The following is a 22,874-nucleotide window of genomic DNA, read 5'->3' as shown; positions in this document are numbered from 1 at the left end:
TTCATCTTTGGGTCAGTATTTCCAGGCAATAGCTGCCAAAAGGTGTGCAGAGGTTGCAGTGAGCTGACAGTGTAGATTTTTGTGGATAGATGTTTAAATTACGACCATTCGGCGGTGAAACGAGCAACGCCATGGATATAGAGCCTAAATCACATACTCACTGTAGCGATGCTCTGTCTCTTGGCTGGGTAGTTGCACTAGTTGCCTTGGAATCAGCACCTCTGGGGCTGACTGAGGTCTCAGGAGCCAGTCTTATCAAACCAGTACCTTGCAGGTCATTACAGTCAATAATTCCTTTTTAAGTATCAAAAAGAAAAGAAAACAAAGTGAGATGATTAAAAAGCCAATTAGCAGATCAAAGTCTGAGAAGCCAAGTCCTAGAGGGGAAAAAGAATGCATGTATGGTAATTTAGGCAGTAAGGAAGATAATTAGTACAGGATAGTGATAATGGGATAAGCTGGGGATCAAACACTGTAGAGTTGACTGGAAATAAAGGAGCAGAAAATTAAAGGAAATTTTAATGACTTTTCACAGAAAACAATTAACCATATAAATATTAGAAGACAAACCTGTCTAGAAACAACCYTGACCTCTTTGTAAGGAGAATGGTGACCTGTGACTCTTGAAAAGCCATTGTTTAGATTCTTCCTCTACGACCATTGTCTCTGATGGAAAGATAATAAGTAAGTGAAGCAACCAATAGTGATTAAAAGTCCCATGGCAAACTTTCCTTCTTCCTTATCCTTTGCAGAATTTTACCCCTCTTTTTCATTGCAAGCCTGAGAGTTTGGATGTTAAACTTTAAGTCCCATTTCATTCTCTGAACTTTTTTTCCCTTGACTTCCTTCCAAATTCTTTTTTCTTCATCCTGTTCTCACAGCTCTAGTTCTCTGATGAGGTCTGATCTTGACGAAAATTTCTGTTGGCCTTTTCTCCTCTTATTGTTAACCTCTCCCTGTGTCTTCCCGAACTCCTGATCTTCGTATCCCTGCTGTTGTCCATTTGATCAAAAAAAGGCTATTCAGGGACTTACTGCACATGGGGGCAGGAATAAGGGGAAACAGAAAACTTTTTTTTTTTTTTTTTCGAGATTTCTAAAAAGACCACCCCCAAGCTTTGGCTCCAAATGCCTTACAGCATTGTAAGTCTACAGATTTCTATGTTCTCCTTCATAAAGTCCTGTGAGCCTTTAAACAGAAAGGCCCCTAACAGTTTACTCCCCATGGCTCTGTCAAAGCAACAACATGTTTACATAAATATTGTTCAGCTCCAAGCCTTTCCATGTGGCTTATACCACGGGAAGTTCACTCTCTTCTAAAGAGACTTAACATGAGTCGGGGTAAGGATGAGTCTCGGTCTGTGATATATGAGTTACCCTTTCAGAAACAGCTGAGACTCAAGAGAGAGTGAAGGGTTTGCAATCTAATAAGTAAGAACAGGGAGGCAGAGCTGTGGGGAAAAAGAAAAAAATCACAGACACAAGTAGAAGAACAAACATCAATTTCCTATTATTTAAGGAGGTTCCTAAATAATTTCAGCAAAGGAATATTACCGTCACAGTATAGTCAATGCCAGCAGTGTATCTTGTCAACACAGAAGAAGGATCTTTTCTGAAGGGCAGGATGAAAAGACCAAAAGCCATTCAACATCCATGGTATTTATATACTTACCATTTGTTTTTTTTCCTCTGTTTGTTATACTTCAGTTTAGCCCTGCTTTCCTTTTAGCTACATTTTTTATTTTATGTTAGTGTGGGCTTCTACTGTATTCTGGAAACTCTTTCAATTATAGGTAGTGTCCCATGCAGTTCTAGCCCTTTAAGAAGTGTTTTATTTCCTGAAATAATTACCACCTTTCTTTCACCTTTGCATTACCTTACCCATACTTTACCTTCTTCTTCTCATGGGAATACTACTCGGATGTGACTCCCCTTTGAGCTCAGCATGACCAGATTCTCTCTAGTGTTTTCAGCATGTTCCATGAAAAGAAAATTGAGATTTTACTCTTACAGTTCCACCTAATCAAATATATTTTCCTTGTTTTGGCAAATTGAAATTCAAACTTTCTTAGGTTTTGTTTTGTTTTCCTGAAAATCTTGAAACCCACTATTAATGCATGAAAACTACGTAGATCTTTCAGAAGTCCCAGTGAATTGGTGCTTCCCCTTCACAGAATGGTATTTGCTTCATGCAGGCTCCGTGGTCATGAGTACCTCTCTCTGAGAGTACTTTAAGATGAGTTGTAGCAGATGTCAGCCCACACAGTTTTGTTTAACGTGGCAGTCCACATTCACCCAGTATAAAGCTGAGAACTTTATAAAGCTGAGTATAAAGCAGAAGATACAGAGTTAAGCTGAAAGCTCAGCTTTGAGAATTTTGCCTGCTGTGAGAGGCTTTATTTGATTACTTTGTTTGTTTGTGTATTTATTTTTGGAGACGAATGAGCTGTCCATTGTTTTATTTTATTATGAAAACTGAACTATTGTTAAGGAGCCCTCGAGTGTGGGATGGGCTCTTATTTGGGTTCCTTAAAAGAAAACAAAATTAATTAAACTATAACTCTTTCTCCTTTTTTTATGGCTTAAAAGATAGTGCCTTTTTATTGTTATGCATTCTTTAGTAATTATTACCACTTGTAGTATACTGCAGACAAGAAATCCTGCCTTTAATAGAGCAGAGATGTTCAGTTCATATCCCTTAGTTATTATATTGTATCTTCTTATTGTACTAGTGCAATAATCTAAGAGCCCTTGGCATAACTCACAAATGTATCACAAGTAATACCTTAAAAATGTAACAGTGCAAGTCAGTGTTGCTTAACTCCAGCAGGACATGCAATGTTAAAATGCTGCTTCATTTCATAGCCCTAGATGCATTTGGCCATGTTAAAATCTCTGGAGATCATCTAGTCCAATACCCCTGCTCAACCAGGGTCACCAAGAACAGGTTAGACATGGTTGCATCCAGGCGGGCCTTGAAGATCTCCAGAGAAGGAGACTCCACAACCTCTCTGGGCAACCTCTGCCAGTGCTCTGTCACTCTCACAGCGAAGAAATTCCCCCTCACGCTCAGGCAGAACTTCCTGTGCTTCAGTTTCTGCCCATTGCCTCTTGTCCTGTCACATGGCACCACTGAAAAGAGTTTGTCCCTGTCCCCCTGACACCTTCCCTTCAGGTGCTTGTAGGCGATAAGATCCCTCTTCAGTCTTCTCTTCCCCAGGCTGAAGAGGCCCAGCTCTCCCAGCCGTTCCTCATAGGGCAGGTGCTCCAGACCTCTGATCATCTTTGTAGCCCTACGCTGGACTCTCTCCAGCAGCTCCATGTCTCTCTTGTACTGGGAAGCCCAGAACCGGACACAGTACTTGAGATGAGGCCTCCCCAGGGCTGAGTAGAGGGGCAGGATCACCTCCCTCCACCTACTGGCAACACTCTTCCCAATGCACCCCAGGAGACCATTGGCCTTCCTGCCCACAAGGGCACATCGCTGCCTCATGGTTAACTTGTCATCCACCAGCACTCCCGGGTCCTCCTCTGCAGAGCTGTTCTCCAGAAGGTCAGCCCCCAGCTTGTACTGGTGTCTAGGGTTATACTTCCCTATGTGCAGGACTCTGCACTTGCCCTTGTTGAACCTCATGAGGTTCCTCTCTGCCCAGCTCTCCAGCCTGCCCAGGTCTCTCTGAATGGCAGCACAGCCCTCAGGTGTGTCAGCCACTCCTCCCAGCTTGGTATCATCAGCAAACTTCCTGAGGAGGCACTCYRTCCCCTCACCCAGGTCGTTGATGAAGAAGTTGAACAACACTGGACTCTATACTGAGTGTCCCAGGGGGAACAGGACTTAGCTACAGGCCTCCAACTAGACTCTGTGCTGCTGATCACAACCCTCTGAGCTCTTTCAGCCAGTTCTCAATCCACGTCACTGTCCACTCATCTAGTCCCCACTTCCTGAGCTTATCTAGGAGGATGTTCTGGGAGACAGTGTCAAAAGCCTTGCTGAAGTCAAGGTACACAACGTCCACTGCTCTGCCCTCATCTACCCAGCCAGTCATTCCATCAGAGAAGGCTTTCAGATTGGTTGAGCAGGATTTCCCCTTGGTGAATCCATGCTGCCTACTCCTGATCACTTTCTTTTCCTCCATATGCCTGGAGATGACATCTAGACTGAGCTGTTCCATCCCCTTTCCAGGGACGGAGGTGAGGCTGACTGACCTGTAGTTGCCTGGGTCCTCCTTCTTGCCCTTTTGGAAGACTGGAGTGACAATGGCTTTCTTCCAGTCCTCAGGCATTCCTCCAGGTCTCCATGACTTTTCAAAGATGATGGAGAGCAGCCCGGCAACAACAATCGCCAGCTCCCTCAGTACCCGTGGGTGCATCTCATCAGAGCCAATGGATTTGTGGATGTCAATCTTGCCCAGAAGGTCTCTAATCCTATCCTCCCCAACCAAAGGAAAGTCYTCCTTTCTCCAGACTTTCTCCTTTATATCCAGCCCCAGGATTCTTGAGTTCTTAGCTGTGAACACTGAAGCAAAGAAGACATTCAGTAATTTTGCCTTTTCTGTATCCTTATGATCTTTGCATGCTTTCTCTGGTAAAGACAATGTTAAGCCCTCTTGCATGAAATATGTATGCATTTAGAAAACACTTTCATGACCTTCCTGCTAATTTTATGGGTTGTCTTCTTTAAGAATGGATGTAAGATGTTTTTATTGCTATATTCATTTTTCCCCTCTCAAAAATTGATTTCAGCGTGGAGTCCTATTTAAAAAACAATGCCACAACCTGAATCTGGATTTGGTGCTGTTCTCATGGGATTGAATTTCGTAAGCTCAGCATATGAAGACATATTATACAAAAAGTAAAAATTCTCCCCTGGGGTAAAATATAAAATAAGTATATAGTACACCTAAAAAAATAAGTCTAGTTGATACTATTTCTGTATAAAAGCTGCTTATATTCAGACAGAAGAAATACATATACTGCTTGTAAATAATACTGGTCAAATCCCCCAAAAGTTAGGATACAAATGACTTTTATACCTGTCTACACTTTAGTCTCAATTTGTCTGTGATATATTACTTCCTATCATTGCCTCTTGGTGATAGAAATATTTGGATGTTCAGAGAAAAGACCAAAAAACTACAATTAATTAAATATAGGATTTAATTGAGAATATATAGATCAATTAGGTTGACCCATTTGAGGAGTGGAGAGGACAGACCTTCAGTACCCTGAGACTCTGAAACAGTTTTTAGATAGGAGTAGCTAGCAGAGGACAGAAAGGAGAAGGGAAATAGCTTAACGAGGCTCATGATGAACTTGATAAGTTAATGGAAAATACCATGTGACAGCTCCAAATATTCCTTTCTCATTTATATCTTTGTGATTCCCCATAAGCCCTGGACAAGACTAATGACTAATAAATGGTATTTAAAGGTATCCCAGTGATATTTAAAGGTATGAAAATCAAAAGCAATAAAAACAAATACTTTTCCATTTCATGTGTAGTTGGCTTCAGGGAATGGTTGCCAAAGTTTTGCCAAAGAATGGTTTGTGCCAAGAGCATTGCTGCACACAAGAAGGAATCAGCTATGGTGATTCATTGTATATTTTTTTCTAATATTTTGGAGTTGATAATAAGCTTCTCTTGTCAGAATTAAAACAATATCTTGGTTCGTATACCTTCCATTAACATCTGCTTCAGGACACTACCAAAATAAATTGCTTGCATTTCGGATCTGACCCACTGAAATCTAGCCACCTTCTTAACTAACAAATGGTTGTCTGCAATCATACATTCTTGTTTGACACTAAACAGATCTGTTTTAGTATTACTGGTATCCATCCTCTTATACAATCAATAAAAAGCCATGTTCCAAGAGGATACTAAGAAAACTGTTTACCTAATGTTGAGAATTTAATATAATAATATAGACTGAGTATAAGAGGCAAAAGTTTGAACAGATACTTAGGCACCATGTATAGCATCATCTAGGTGCCATACCCAAGAAACAGTTATCTTTACATATTTAGCGATTGTCAAAACCTGAGTTTGCCCTCTGTGATAAAGTAGACTTCTATACTGGGTTTGTATTTGAGGTTCTGCAATTTTTGGAAAGTTTTGGAAGATAGAATACTACCCAGATTAGGAGGGTCCGAAAGCTCTAAGCCTTCCACAACTTATTGTTGAAAAACTTCATTGTTAGGGAGACTGTAATAATTTCTTCCTCCTTGCATCAGAAACATCAGCAACATCAGCATGAAAAAGAAGCATCTGGCTAGAATACTGCATAATGCAGAGAATTGAGTCAGGTTCCTGGATTCTCTTTCATAATCAATTTGCTGGTCACATCACTTAATGAAGATTTTTTCAACTTGCTCTTTTTATAAGGTAGGAATTCCCTCAATGAGCATTTTGATATTGAATTAAATTATGCTTCAGAAGTGATTTGTAACATTCAGGTGAAAGTTAGTACATAAATGAAAATGTATAATCTGCTTAAGCAGGCGGTGATAAATAGATAACTAGTTAAAAATAGCACCCTGGTAATGTTTTGTTGTTATTATTTGTATCAGTATTTTGGAAAAAAATGATTTAAAATATTTATGGGACACAGGGAATGTCATTTTCCAAAAATAGACAATGGGAAGTTAGAATGAATGACAAAGCTATGGTGACAAATGAGGAAAAATACAAGCAGTCACAGAAAGGCATCATTTATGAGCTAACACAAGACTGACTCAAGATAGTGCATATAAATATGGTAAAACAATGATTTTGATGAGTCTTTATCACAAGTCTGTGATGTGAAGTATAAAATAAAATAAGAAAGGACATGGGGCCATAGATAAGTCACTTTACATTATGCTGTTAATGAAGAATGAAGAATAGCATGGAAGCAGACAAATCTTGCAGGATAGGAAAATGACAACTTTGGTCTCATCTTTAATAACCTGATAGATTTATCACTCCCTTTACCTGCTGAAGCTGTAGGCAATTTTTCTGTTGTCTGTCTGTTACCTTGAGTTATTATACAAAGAAAAGACAGTAGATTTGCAGCGAGGGTAGCACTGAGGAGGAGGAGACTGAAGAGGTAATATTCCAGAGATGACCACTATGACCATGTTAGGTCAAATACGCCAGTCCTCACATTTCAGGCAACCCTTTACTCGAAGCTCATTTTGACATCTAAARCAGACACATGGCTTTTCAAACAGTGATAATAAGTATATTCCTGCAATAGAAGCTTATTTTCAAGAGAGGCTCTGTTAACACATTTTTCTGATGAGAATAAGTCATGAACAGTGAACTCGTCATTATAGCATGAAGTTACATCCATCTTCATAGGTATTCTAGTTTCAGCAGCTCTTTCTGCCAGTAGCTAGGGAGTAGCTGAGTATGTAGACTTGACTCATTGCTGTGTGAATATTTCTTCCAAGTCTGCCCATTTGTAGGTCTTCTTTTTGTTCTTTTCACAGTTTTCTTCTTCTATATCTTTATAATAACAATCAGAATGTGATAAGAACACAGCTACCATGCAGGAGTACATTAACCATCAATCTGTTAGCTACAAAATGACCTTTTCACAGATTTTGATCCAGACATGTGAGAAAGTTAACATGAGGAAGATGGACTGAAATAGGACCAATTTATTTACTTAATTCATTCTGAGACTGTCTTGCCGTTATCAGTGGTTTCTACCTGCTATGGTTTCTATCTGTCAGCAATAGCCCCATTTCTCTCCTTATTCCACAAAACATTTATATTCCATTGCCAGTACCATGCTTCAACCTGCTCTATAGCTTAATTTTGCTGAAACGCATTTCTAGATGATCTAGAAACTGAACCTCAATGACGAAATATCTCAACCAGGTACATGCTCAAGGAGGTACCAACAAATACTTCTGTGTCTACCTACCTGCCCCTCCACAGTTCCAAGCTCTATTGCTTAATATCTAAAAATTCCCTCTAGCAATATTAGCTAGAAAGATCCTTGATTCCTTATCAAGAACACAACTGCCAAGTATGATATCTATTCAAAAACTGAATACTTTTTCTTCCCCTTCCTGATAATTTCTATTTCCATGTCAACTCATATAGGCCTAGAAGTTCTCCACTACCTGTGTTAGAACAGYATTTCATTCTGATCAAGACTTATACAGAAAAATATTCAGATCTTTCCCAGATTTCTCTATTTCCTGATAGTTTAATCAACCTTCCTTCTAAATCTCACTGTTTTTTTTTTCTCCAGAGGTTCTGTACCAATGACATGTGGATGCCTTTGGGCCAGCCAAGTATGTGAAAGATATAACTGGTACCAGAAAAGCTTCTTAACTTTTCTGGGCTCTGAGGAGCCCACTCAGGTCACCTTGCTTAACTGTGAACTTCATGGAGATGTGCTCAGCTATTGTCCTGTGTTCACAGATCCAACAGTCTCCTGTTTTTCTTAGAACCTGTTCCACCATCAAAGTCAATATATGCATGCTTATACAATGCACAGATGTCCACTCACCAGATATTCAAAATTAGCCTTCAAAATCCAGTCTACAATTTCTGAGGCCTGTTATAGACAGGATAAGCAGAAAAGATTAGAACACATAAAGTGCTGAATTATCCTGCACCCACAGAAGCCCCAGCCCACTGCTACAAATTTGCAAGGTATCACCACTTGGTATAAAATAGCAGGGTCCCAAATTCCTAATCTAACCTTCTAGAAGTTTAGCCAACATCATGGTGAATAAATGTTAAATCTTGTGATCAAGGGATTATCAATAGTTTCTATCACTTGGCACAGAAATTTCTATTAACATTTTCTGTTAAATTTCTGTGGAAACAAAAAGCCTTTGTTCCACCCAGCTCCTGGATGGTCCAGTATGTCCCAAGCAAGATGAGGAGAGCCCCATCTCCCCAGTCTTGAACAGTACTAAAACTCCTTTTAGCACCTTCTTCATTAGTTAGAGGCAGGCTTACAGAAAAGATGAAGTTGGACTCTTCTTGAGAATGCACAATAAAACAGAAGAAGCAAGAGCTGCACATTTGTGGCAAGGGAAACTCTATCTGGATATAAGAAAAAGTCTTCTTCTTAGGCATACTAACAGGCTACTCAGGGATGCTGTGGAATCTCTACCACTGAAGAATTTTAAGCCACAGCTGGAGGAAGTCCTGAGCCATCTGACCCAGCTTTGATGTGAGCCCTGCTCTGAACAGAAGGTGGGACCAGCTGACCTCCAGTGGTGGCAGCAGACTTCTGTCCTACTGTAAGAAGGACATCTACATTCTGGATACTGCTCCTGCAGCCTGCTGCTTCTATTGCTGTCTCTGCATTCATGCATGGTGATCCTAGAGATACAGTGGTACTACTTCATGTAACTTTGGCAGGGTCCTACATGGCTCCCGGCAGAGAGCAGTCAGCCATTGACTCTTCCACTCAACCTACATGGCAGAAAAGCATGATGTTGTACAGAAATTCAGTGTCACAACAGAAAACCACTCTGAATCACTACTTTTGTCTCATGCTGGAAATGAGTCTGAGTTGTTCTGCTGAATTCAGACTGAGCCAGAACAATTTTGTTCCCAGCTAAACTGAGAAACATCTGGTTCTAGTCCCTATTTGCAGGGCTAAAGAGACCTAAAGACTTCCAGAAGGGTTAGAAACACCAGGTGATTTAACAGATCCTTTCTGATACATTTTCTTAGTAATTTACACATAGATGAAGAGAGTTGTATGTGAGGATCACTAGAAGTGTCATTTGATTGACTCTCTATGATTGGTGTGGCACGCAGAAAGAAATCTCCCTTTCTACTGCTTAGCTTGTATGAGTTATGTTTTCACAGATATGATGAAGGTACTCATATTCAATATATCCTTTCATTCACATCCCCGCCCCCCACCTTGCTCTGTGGACCTCTTTTCTAAAACTGCAAGAGGAATCATTTCCTTTTCTCTAAGATAAAATGATTTATAATCAATTAATAAGCACTGCTGAGTCTTTTGTTTGCCTGAAGCATCATTTCCTATTCAGTTTTTGCATCTGAACTATTCAGCATTGCCTTTTGGTTCTCTCTCTGAAAATACTCTTGAGAAGCCATGCTTATCAGCCAAGAAGCATCCAACAGCAAAGCATGTGCATTTATAAAAAGACTATCACTTTTGTGCTAACTTTGATTGCCAGTTTCTGCACTTAAAATGAAAATGAAGCTGGTGGTAAAGCCACACTGCTAGATATCTGAATTCATTACACTGAATTATGTGAATTTCCTTTCTTTCCTTCAATTCCCTCAAGTGGCATAGATTAATTTATAGACTGTATGTGTTTTTAACATCTGCAAAGTTCTCATGTGGGTTGATGTACTGAGAATAAAACTTAAGGCAGTCGTTAAAAGGGTACTGCAAACATTATTCCCCTTAATGATTTTTGCACACCTGTATTTTTGAATGTCATTTTGGGAAGGGGGAGTGGAATAGAGATAATTAGAGAAGTTGCTTTACTGACACAGTAGGAAACATATAATTGCAAAAGCTACAAAGCATAAAATGCCATGCTGAATGTGAGGGTAGATTTTCCAAAGAGATTTGTGTGGAGCCATTTTGAGTCCACAGAATTTGCCCTCCATAATAAACAGCTCAGAATATTTGTTGCTCTGAGCACCTGATTTATATTAGCAAGGGGTTACTTAGAGGCACAAGCACTGTGATTTGCTGCTCTGTACACAGATTTTCTTCATTAAAATGGGAGTTACTTGTTTTGAAATTTTGTCTTGAAATGCATATAAATAAAATTCAGTATTTTTTGAAAATATATCCTCAGAGTGTCACTCCGTGGTTTCTTGGAGTCTTTAGACAAACTTGGAGCTAAATAGTGGGTTATTTCTCCCATCCCTTGATCTTCTGTCAAAATTACAGAAGCACGAACCTGTTCGGTGACTTCTGGCTATCGCTGGCTTAAAAAGCAAAYACCATATTCAGTAGATCATAGAATCATAGAATCAGTAAGGTTGAAAGGGGTCTCTGGAGATCTAGTCAATCATTTATGCCGTTTAACTTTGGATTCACTGAATTCCCCAATCTGTGTTTCAGATGGTTAAAATTAGGAAGAAAGAGTCCTTTCTCCAAAGAAGATATTTCTGCAGAGTTCAAAGAGAAGCCTTTAAAAAACTAGTAGTGAATCACAGCATAATTCAGGTTGGAAGAAGGCTCTGAAGGTCAATTTGTCCCTTTTCAAAACCTGGTTAACATCAAAGCCGGGTCAGGTTGCTCTGAATCCTGTCCARTCGAGTTTTGAAGATCTCCAAAGACATCTCCACAGGCTCTCTGGGCAGCCTGTCCCTGTGTTTATCTGCTCTCATTATGACAAGTTTTTTCTTTATCCAGGTGGCACTTCCCTTGCTGCACTGGACAATATTTTATATTTTAAATTAATTTAACATATTGAATTAACATAAACTCCCTTTGTTCATAACCAAACAACCATTGACAGCTCTGATGGGCATAGCACTGAAGAACATCCTGAAAGGATCACACCTAGCGGAACTGCACTTTTAGTGATATGAGAATTTCTCTTTGTTACTATGCGATTACCTTTCCTAGGTAGGGTGCATGGATTGTTACCACCCCCCACACACACTCCCTCAGTATATTCCAGCTCTAAATTCCGAAACTCACAGCATGGGCATTCAGTTTTGAGAAAAGTGCTTTCATCTGCATACCACTAAACTTGTCACAGGTTGTGAACATTTCACAGRATCACTGAATAGTTGAGGTTGGAAGGGACCTCTGGAGATCATCTAGTCCAAACCCCCTGCTCAAGCAAAGTTACCTAGAGCACATTTCACAGGATCACTTCCAGGCAGGTTTTTAAACATCTCCAGAGATGGAGATTCCACAACCTCTYTGGGCAACCTGCCCCCGTGCACAAMCTGCTTCAGTGCTCAGTAACTCCCAAAGGCTGGGACAGAGGGTGGGATTTGAATGCACGTTTGCAGAGCACAATGGATTAGCAGTCCATCGCCTTAACCACTTGGCCACCTCACCTTACTATTTCTCAGAGTTCTGCTCTTTTGTCAAGASTAGAAAGCAGAAACTAGCAACAGCCATGTTCACTGAGAGTCACCCAGGCTGTGGTGGTTCAGGAGAGCTCCTCGTTGGCTCGCCCAGTCCTTCTTGTGACTCTGGAAGTGCAGAGGACAAGTTTTGAACAGTRGCCTCTGTTTACCCTAGTGCATTGAAAATTGATGTGGTGGTATGGTTCCACTTACTTTGAAATGACATGTGCTGTGCTGGGCAAACGGAAAGGTTTGGGCTGTGACACCACTGCAAACAGTCTTGATGCGTTCTCTGTCTTGTTTCCTGCTCAGTGTTTTTCATATGRAATATTACTTTTTCTAAAAATCAATGGAAATTTTTGTAGTGGAATGTTCTATTTTTTAACCAGATTTAGTCCTTCCTTATGAAYTCATTAAAGGGACTTTCAGCCATCTACACCTGTGCTGAGGCAGATTAAAAGGATGCCACTATGATCTACTAACACATTTTCAATTACTTTCTGTAGCTGAAAATGAGAGCCGGACTACAGCATGTTCCTCTCAAGAGATCTGACTTAAATTACATTCATATTTCATATATCAGCTCTTCAACTTAGCTCAAAATTTAAAAACTACATCAGCAATCATGTCATTTAACCAAATCAAATTATCTTCCCTAGATTTGGAACAAGACATAATTTTAAATTTATGCAAAAAAAATTAAATTATAAACTTGGTTTTCTGTGGTTACAATAAGTTGCCTATACATTTAAAATAAATAAATGCCATATAACTAATAATCTGAATGGATATACAAGAAGCTATACTCCCATATTGAGCTCAAGAATTTAATTTGTCTTATAGTTTAGAAACTAGGCTTTTTTAAAGGGGTTTTGGGGGCTTCCTTACAAATATTTTTTTTCTCTTTCAAAGCTATCTAGCCATCCCTTTTTCTCTCTACTATCTTTATTTAATATAATAGAATAATTCCAGTCTCAATCTTTCAAGTAACAGTATTTATTAAATAATTATCYGAGAATCTTCCTGCTGCCTTTAAAAATATGCATCCTTCCCATCTGTTACTAAGTGCTTTAATCTTTCTTTCCTTGTTGTGGCTATTGCAACCCTGCCAGTTTGTTTCATGCTATTTGGATGTGGTTGGGCTTGGTGTAATTTGATGATCAATGTGTATTGATAGAATTACCTCCTAAAAAAAAGGAAGCAACAAAACAAAAGAGAAGCTTGTATGCGAATATGTAACCTGCAGATGTGTGTGGACTAACCGAAATGGGTTGCCGGGATGCTATAAGTGATCTTGCTGCAGTGCAGAGAAGAGGGGTGAACTCTGTATTTTTCTGTGCAAACATCTGTGCCACCACAACGCACTGCTCTGATACTGCAGCAGACTTGCTCTTGTGTAAGGTCTGTGTAGGGACCTCTTTGCTATGCAGCGTGGGAATGTACCTGTCCTGAAACCACGCAAAAACTGGACTGACAGAAGCTCGGGCTTACTGCCTTTGGCTTGTTCCTGATGGAGATTCAACTTTAATAAAAACACTACTGTGTGATCCCCTGCCAGTGGATCCCAGTGCTGAGGACTGATCCCCAGGAAAAGCGTACACTTTCAGACTGCAGAATGAAGACAGCGCATATAGGGAGTCCCTCACGGTATCCGGCCGTTACTTTCCCTCTGTTTCTTCCTCCAAAGTGGGGAAGCCAAGGGTCACAGATGAGTGGAGAATGGGAATATACTGACCTCTCTTTAAGAAGAAATATTACTCTAAAACTGTATGGAGCAAGTTTCCTTCCTCCTGTCACTGTACCAATGTCCCTTCCCCTGTTACTGTTGCATGGTCCTCAAACGTTATCCATATTACTGAAATGTGTAATTTTGCCATAGATGGGTGGAAAAGGGAGAAGAAAGTGGCTACAATTGGAGAAAAGGAGTGAAACCCTGGCTTCTCTGTTCCCTCTCCCTTTCACACAAGTGCCCAACTAACAGACCTAGAAATATTGCACTAAATCTCTTTTCTTTTTTTTGCCCCCAGCTCAGTGAATTTTTCATTACAAAGTAGAATAGCTTCAGTCAAGGTATGGAATATGCTGCCATCCATCACTGAACATCATCAGGCCATGTAAATTCAGTGCTGCAAATGCTGGCCTTGACATTTCTCATCTGGGCTCACCACTGAAGCCTTGGACAAGTTGGAAGAGAAGGGGTAGCCCTCCAGATGCCATTCCTCCAAAGGTGACTGAGAGTMAGATCTGCCAAGCATACTTTGAGGAAGCCTCATTTGTAAATCCTGAGTAGGCAGAATAGTGAGGCCTCATCAAGAGTCAAAAGCTCTAAAGGCTCTTTGGGCAACTTCAAGAAAATTCGGTGGCAAACCAGAGGCTTTTGAGAGACCTTGGTCTTCCCAGGAATGAGCAGCAGCTGGATGACCCTATTCTTTTGGGACAGAATTGAAACCAATAGTAGGTCTAYACAGCCAATGAAAATAATTTAAAAAATAAAAAGAAAACTATCATGTAGCAAAAACTTTAAGAGTTCATAATGCTTTATTTTGGCCTTTCTTTTCCCTGTCATAATAAACACTTTCATTATTTCATAACAACATGGAACAGTTTCAATGGGAGAAATTGAAACCTCACGTATCATGGAACATGCATTCGAATGCATCTGAACCAGTACTTAAGTAGGTGCTCTTAAGCAGAAGGCATTTAACAGTCTCTATTTTTTTTCAYAGAGAAGTCTGCAATGAAGAAGAGATACTAAAAAGCAGTGATTTATTCAAGGCAGACTAGACATGCACACCATTTACACGCCACTGTAGGCAATGTGCCAGTTTGGCCCTTAAAACATGAAAAATCAGGAAGGGAGAAAGAGAGACACAAATAAAAGTAGCTCTACAGCACTTACATCTCTGTGTCCTTTCATGACAAACAGCCCTTCCATTTGCGTTGGGGTGCTAGTTCTATCAAACTTCTGTCTTGTATCAATTTTTAGCAGCATGGATAATTTATTGCATCTAGGATGATAGAAAACCAGCTTTATACATCATTCAGCTTGCAAAAGATGTGTAGCTTCAGTTCCTTAATGGTGTCATTTTGGCTGAATGCTATTAACAGATTACCCCTGCCTAGGGCAGTGGAGCATGTGCAGCAGAAAGATAACCTTGTGTTCGTAATTTAATATTAACTGTTTTCTCCATAGTACCTCTTTCCAGTACATTAACAACAAACCAATATGGCCTTGTCCCCTGCGGTCGTATTCTTCAGCAAAAAATGGATTACATGATAGCAAGTTCCTGAAGATTTCCAATGAAGTATTACAAATCACTCAACGCCTGCTCTGCAGAAATGAAAAATAAACAGGCTTAGATTCAATCAAATTTAATTCCTCCAATTTAGCTTTACCGTACTTCAAAGGGTGCTCTTATTAATGTCTTGGTGAAAAAATGTAACAGTAATTTTTCCCCCTTCTTATACTGAAAGCCTCCAGTTGTGTTCAACATATAGCGAGATCAAGAAAATGGTTTTTTTAGTGAATACTCTGACACAGTTTGATATAAAAGTGTAAGCCATTTACAGAAAACTCTTTATGGAATTTTTATCCTATTCCGTTCCCGGGAGCTAAATTTATATCCTGCATTAGCTATCATAGCACTAGAGTATTAGTCTTCTTGCAAGCAGTTCAGGGCAGTCTGAAGGCCCTATCACTCTCTACCACTCACATACACAGGCATTATGGGTTTATCTCATCTTCTGCAGCAAGTGCTAGGCCCAATTCATTCCTTTAGGCTACTTTACTAATAACCTATTCCTTATCAGGGCCTCTCCACCTCAGCTTGTGATCAAAGACCCAATTAATGGAATGGAGAAAGGTGAAGCATTCAAATAATGGAGACAGCTGTTTTTCTCTGTTAGAGAAAATCCATTTGTATTGTTATCRCAAGCTCCAAGTTCTGCAGCTCCTGTTTAATTCAGTCTCCCTCTATTTCTGCTGATGATAAAAAAGTCACAATGAACTCAGAAGAGAATGGCAGAAATATCACCGTGTTTCAACTCAGCCTGGGTGTTATCATCTTGAAAGTGAAAATGCAAGCAGATAAGGAGAGGAGATGTCCAACAAAGACCATATCAAATTTTCAAAAAATGTACTTTCACGCTGCATTCTTTAGTCACCTTTGTGAATGTTCTCCAGATTCAGATATATACTCCCTATGTCGACTGGCTGAATCAGAGGAGCAGGGGTTGATACTATCTCGGGTTCCACGTCAATTGAAAAGTAATTAAAGAGGGAGGGTAATCATAATTGGTTGGCATGAGCATTGTAAGTGAAATTCTAGGGAGCCTGGGTGTCTGGAAGCTTGCAGCTAAGCTAGATATTTACATCACTACCACTGGTAGGTCAGGTTAGTTTCTCGATCTGATAGTAAAGAGGTTGTGCCGTGCTGAAGTGTGGCATTAAATGTTCTCTTTAACAGACTTCTAGATGTAAATCCATGCAGATTTTTGTAGCTGAAATCTTACACACCCTATATGACAGTAGTTCATTTCATAAAGGTGTAAAGACCACACTGCCGTTCTCTTCCTCACCCCTTTGTAATCATGTTGTCACAGTGCCACGTAGACAAACAAATGTGTCCAGGACATTGCAACCACCYCTACTGGAACTATATAAGACTTATAGGTTTGAAACAACAATGCTGAWAACCTTTTATACATCTTTATAAAAGATGTGTGTAAAGGGAAGGAGTATACATCTGCTAGATAGGCTGTGTGTGTCTGTGCAAGGTAAAATACTATCCTCATTCTCAGAAGTTGCTATTTCTTGCTTATATGCAAGGCAAGGGTTGTGTAGAGATCATGAGACTATCACAAAATGGAAAGTTATTTTTTTTATTTTTGGGTTACTTGAAAACCTTTGGATCTTGTTGTTCAGAAGTAAGGACTAAAAAATCCTATATTCAAATTCTTCACTGCCTGTGGACAATGAGCACAACAAATATACACAAAGCTACAGTGTATGCAATGAGTTAAGACAAAGCCTTTCCCAGGCTGATTGTTCACAAGGGATCACAGAATCTGTGTTAGGCTGAATAAGGAGAAATGCATTATGCATTTGCATGTATGATGAATATCTAAAAGAGGACTGTGTGGAAACAAAGAATAATTCATCATAAACACGGAATGGTGAACATTTCAGACCCAGCTGTACTGTTTGAATCTTCAGAGACACCAAACATTAGCATTTTATCGTGGAAGTTTCACATTTGTTATCTAATAAGCCAATGGAATAATGTTATCTGTTTGTACATGAAGAGTTTCTTCATCTTCCCAACCTATTATTAAGCCCAAATCAAACAAAGAAAATAAAAAGTTGTACTTAAAACAGCATCATGCAGGAAATCTACAACTATCAATAATTTCCCATTGGGATAGTAAAATCTATGGATTCAAACATAATTTTATATGTGTCTATGAAATGTAAAACAAGAAATATGATGAAAAGCAACATTAGGGTCTTTCATCAGCAATAAATTCATAATTCTGCTTCACCTGTAGACATCGCTGATATAGCACATGCAAAAGAAACACAGCTATGAACCCTTTTTGTCCATACTTTGGCTGTTTCTGCACAGCAAAATCAGTCTTAAGGAATTATCCAAGGAGTCGAGAAAAATCTTAATGAAGGTGTTCTAATGAAGGCAAACCAGAACCACTTTTAACATGTATTGGGCCACTATAGAGTGGTCTTTTAAGATGTGAAGTGACTTAAGGATGATCTCTTGCGATGGTCTCTGTAGATAACATACACTAATGACAACCCATGGTGCTGAATGGCACAATTGTAAACAAAAATCATGCAACTTACCTGTACCTCTCACCTCTGCTCCCTGAAACTAAATAAACAATAAATGTTGTAAAGGGACTATTATAACTGTAAAGAGAGCAAAAAAGGTTGAAGAGAGCAAAAACCTGAATAATCTTTCAATAAGCAAATATAATGAACATTTGGTCTGGATGAGGGATTTGATCTTATTTTTATCAAAGATTAAGAGAAAAGTGAATAAACAGTCTTTGTTTTCAGATATTATACTGCATCTACAGGCTTCTGAAAGAATTCACATGTTGGCAGAACAAGGAACAGACTGTGGCCCTCAGCATCTCAGTTACTTCAGCAAATCTCAAAATAATTACCATAACGTTGATTTACTGAAATATAATGACACTGAGAACAAATACATTTGTGTGGCTGCTTCACTAGCAGAAACAATTGGAACTTTGTGGATTCCTCCAAGAATACAAGATGCCTAATGTGGTTTCATTTATCATCTTCAGTAAAATGGCAACATAAAAGCTTCCAGTCTCAAATTTTCTCTCTACCTTGAATATCCAAGAATTCTCATAAATTAATAGAACATATTTTCTGTTTCAGTCAAAGGCTTGTACTGTCTCRCCAAATTCTTTAAAGAATTCTTATTATAGAATAATAATGCTAAGTAAATTTTATGCTAGTTAGGGTATCTTCATGTACCCATTTTTACAAAGCATGGTCTCTCTTTCACTACAGTGCTATAACACAGCATGAGAGTAAATTGTACCTCAGGTAGCAAGTTAGCCTACCTGCTTATTCAGTTTTGGAGATGGTCCGTTATCCTCTCCTGGAGTCCCTCAGGCAGGCTCAGCTGACGGACTGCTATACTCAGAAGTACAGGACAAATAAGGATGCTCTTACTCCTCTACAAGAATCTGGAAATAATGCAGATGACTTAATGGAGTTACACTGATACGCAGCTTATGTGAGCAAGAAAATAAAGGAATTAAGCCTGGGGTTATATTTAAGTTTGGGCTATCTATTAACTAAAGCAAAACCTTTGTGAAAACTTCAGATTGGAATTTATTTTGCAATTGCCGGGTTGTATTTTTATAACAGCTTTAGTCAGCTTCTGCTCCCATTTCCATTCCTGCAGCTGCAGCAGCCTCTGTGTGTTTGTGACTGAGAGTACAATATGACCTTTGTCTTTTCAAGAATTTGGCCAAGAAGGCTGCACAGCTGCAAACGGGTTCAGGTGCTCAGGCCCGCGGCCAGGAGTGGCTTGGACACTTACAGAAGTGGTTGCCTTCACACCTGGTCAGCCGAGTTSGCGGTCTCTGCTACAAAGTAAACACAGTACTCCGCCACCACCCTGCCACCCTCCTTTGACCTCAGTGTTTAAGCACATCTGAATTTGTGGCATTGTTTTCTACAGTTACCCTTCTCTCTATTTTTTTTTTTTTTATTCCTTTCAGTGACTTTCATGGGGAGAGTTAAGATGTGAAGAGCTAGAGTAGAGCTTATGTTGAAAAATAYTCTCCTACAGCTTTGATGTTTTAAGCTGCTGTTGTTCTCAAATCCAGCTTAACTATCGTACTAGAAGAATACCAGTCTGCAAACYGAGAAACTCGGTAGCTGCTACACAAAAAACCCAACATTTGATAAATGTAACTTATGAGCTGGCTGATATCACTGTATTTGCTCTTCTGCAAAAAGAAAATTATTCAGGTGTCTGATATTGTAGTAGGATAGGAACTTTCAAACCACCTTGTAATAGAACAAATTAAATTAAATCTCAATATTCATGTATGAACAAATAGAAAATTCATAATTTATTAACTTTTTTATGAACTTATAAACCATACTCAAACACAGCTTGGTTTTTTTTTTGGATTTCAAGAAGATGCAATCAAAAAATTAAAGTCTGAACAAAAAAGTTCTGTTACTGGTAAATTGTAAGTATACGGAGATTTTTTTATAGGAACTTTGGGACTAACATAATAATTATGAGGGTAGGCTTGATAAACAAAGTGTTCAGGGTGTTTTAACTAGATTATTTTCACTTTCTTTGCACTCCTGCTTACACCATATCCTTAAAGATAAGGAATAATAAAAGAACAAACAGCAGCTTAAAATATCATGGATCTTGGAATAATATTCAGCTCTGTTCTAGCTCTTCTTAACTTAATTCTCTACTTAATAGCTGCTGAAAGTCTTTTAAAAAGTTAAATGGACATTTGTGGAGATTTCTGTATTTGGGTGCTTCTTTGCTAGCTTTAATAATAAAGTGCCAGCCATCTTTCTTGACTTCACATAAAGATCTGCTCCTGAAGAGCAGAAGTCATCCTGGGCTATGCAAGCTGCCCTGGCCCCTATTTATCCTGTTACAGAGAAYGGCTGTACATCCTCACACCCTTCTCTGTTTATTAAGACCTTTGCCAAAGTTCTTAGAAACTCCATATTCCTTTCAGTGTCACTGTCCTCCTTATGGCTATAATCATAGTTCAAGAGCTAACTTTCCTCTTAAGATCCTGTGATCTATTTTGTGCTCAATAAAGCATCTCTCCATTAGCACCAAAATGGCAGAAGCCTAGCAGATTTTTTCCTTCCCATCCACAACAGCTTGACAGAAAAAAATAATAATAATAATAAAAAAAGGTTAAATGGCGAGATTTTGCCAGCTGAAACGCCACTTTCATACTCTTTCTTCCCTGTAGAGGAATGAAAAGATGGAGTTAAAGGACAAGAAAGTGCTGAGACTGTACCTGGAGACTATACAGGGGGAATTCTATAGCTTTTATCAAACACCTGGCAGGTGAAACTGATAATGTTTCAGTCTGCCTCTTAAATCCATCCCTATGTTTGTCTTCATTCATCAGCCCCTCCTCATCAAGAAGCTTTATGAAAAACTCCATTTTTTTTCCTCTTTGGTTAATCTTTTTAACTTGTGCTTTTAATATTTAATAATTACCCACACATGATTTAACCATGCTATAAATGAGGTTTTAAGTCAGTATCTGCTCTAACTTCATGTTACTCAGAGACTTCAAATTTCCGATGACATACATATGTGACTTGTTTTGCCAAATCTGCACATTCTACTAGTATAGCTTCAGAAATAAATTCTACCCACTCCCTCATCTCTCCCTCTCACACACATTTATTCACAATACATTAAGTCTCTTGCATTATTTTTTCTTATTTAGTCATCAAAAATAGCTTTTTATAACTTATAATAATTTTTATACCCATCCCTGTAGTTTTTGAGATGAATGTTGCTTTTTATTTTTTATTATTATTGTCTGAAYACCTCCAGATAAGACATGAACCTCATTCACAATAAAACACCAGATAAAATTCTAATCCCATAGAAATCACTGGAGTTCTCAGCACTGATTTCAGTTAAGAGAGGTTTCCTCGTTTTCTTTATCACAGACTGTTCAGTGCTCAGCTACAGCTTTCCAAAGATAAACYTATGTTTCTCTTTCTGTCTGATTCAAAGAAAGTTCTTAAAACAACTCTCCTATAAGCCCCCAGTCACAGGGACAATGAAATGTGAATTTATCTTTACATTTAAGAGAAACCTCCCTGATGTTGCCCATTGTTGCCCATGCTGCACATTAAGAATAGGCCTTTGGTGAATCAGGCCCTCCCATGCTTTGTTTAACTGGTGATTCAGACCATAAAATAAATTTAGTAGGATAAATTCCAAAAAATTCACTTTTTYATTTTCTTCCATAGAAAGCAAAGGCCAACTTGAGAATACAAATTGCTATCGCTCTCTGGTCATCCAAAAATATCTTCCAAAATACAAGATGTGTCAAGTGGTTAATACCTTTTGAACTTTCCTTTGAGCTTTCCCCTGTGGTTAGGGCCCTCTGAGCCTGTGATGCAGTGGCTGACAGTGATTAAGTTTCTGTGTGCACACATAGTTCAAACTGCACTTAGCAAAGCCACATTTGGTCATTGTTTACTTAAGTTTGCAGCAAAAAATACAGATGCATGGATTTGAATGTACACCTGGCATTAATCAGCTGCTGCTGCTATTTCACAGCTGCCTCCAAGTAAGGCAAAATGTTAGAGTGGAAATACAATTTCAAAATAACCAGAAATCCATAAGGGACCCACAGAGAGAAGGGAGACCTCCCTAATAACATTTGCTTCTAGCTTATTTTAACCTTCAGAAATTTTTTGTGTTAAGTCCCTGCTTATATAAAAAAAATCTCCATTTTTTCTACCTAAGGGGTGTATGTGTGTGTGCGCAYGCGCGTGCATGCTGATGCATGTGCATGTGCTTTAAGAATCTGCACAGACATTTACCTAAACCTGAAAAGGACCCAGACGTGCTACAACGAGGAGACAGAGTGAGACTTTGAGAAGCAGGTCCACTAATACTTCAGCTGTGCCCAGCAGCTGTTTCTCTAACCTTTCTTGGGAATATCCAATGCTGGATGTTCAATCCCACCTTCGTTGGTTCCAGATTTAACAATCCTGATACGTAAAACATATTCCTAATTCTCAACCGTATCTTACTTGCTTTAATTTAATCCCATTTTTTCCTATTGCTGCTGGACATGAAGAGCAACAGATTCATTCTTTTTGCACTAACATTTTGCATAGCTAAGGACTATTTTTCTATCACCTCTCACATTTTCCTTCTGATGCTTGTAAAAAGCTCCTCTTGCAAATCTCATTTTTTAGATATCATTTTTTTTACCTGCAGTTGGACTGTCCCCACAAATGAGATACCCAAAGCTGTACGGAGACCTCAGACTTTTGGTGACTGAAAATAAATGAACTTTCAGGTACCTTTCGGTTCCTTGCTTGTTTGTACTTGCTAATGCCCTTTGGTTGGGACAGAAACACCAAATGCATGTAGTTTCTGCAGCCACAGGCATATTGCGGGAGATGAACACAGGCCTGCAGAGGTGAAAGTGATTGCAGGATTGCTTTTCCATCTCAAGAGCTCTCTAGCATAGGAACCTGTTCGCTCACAACCTGATTGTGAGTGGGTGGGAGTCCACTAGAAAAAACAGCT

This window comes from Rhea americana, unplaced genomic scaffold (assembly GCF_003343005.1).
Source record: "Rhea americana isolate MKP2758 unplaced genomic scaffold, rheAme1 scaffold_0, whole genome shotgun sequence".
Taxonomy (NCBI): domain Eukaryota; kingdom Metazoa; phylum Chordata; class Aves; order Rheiformes; family Rheidae; genus Rhea; species Rhea americana.
The sequence above is the reverse complement of the archived record's forward strand: the minus strand, read 5'-3'. Positions refer to the sequence as shown.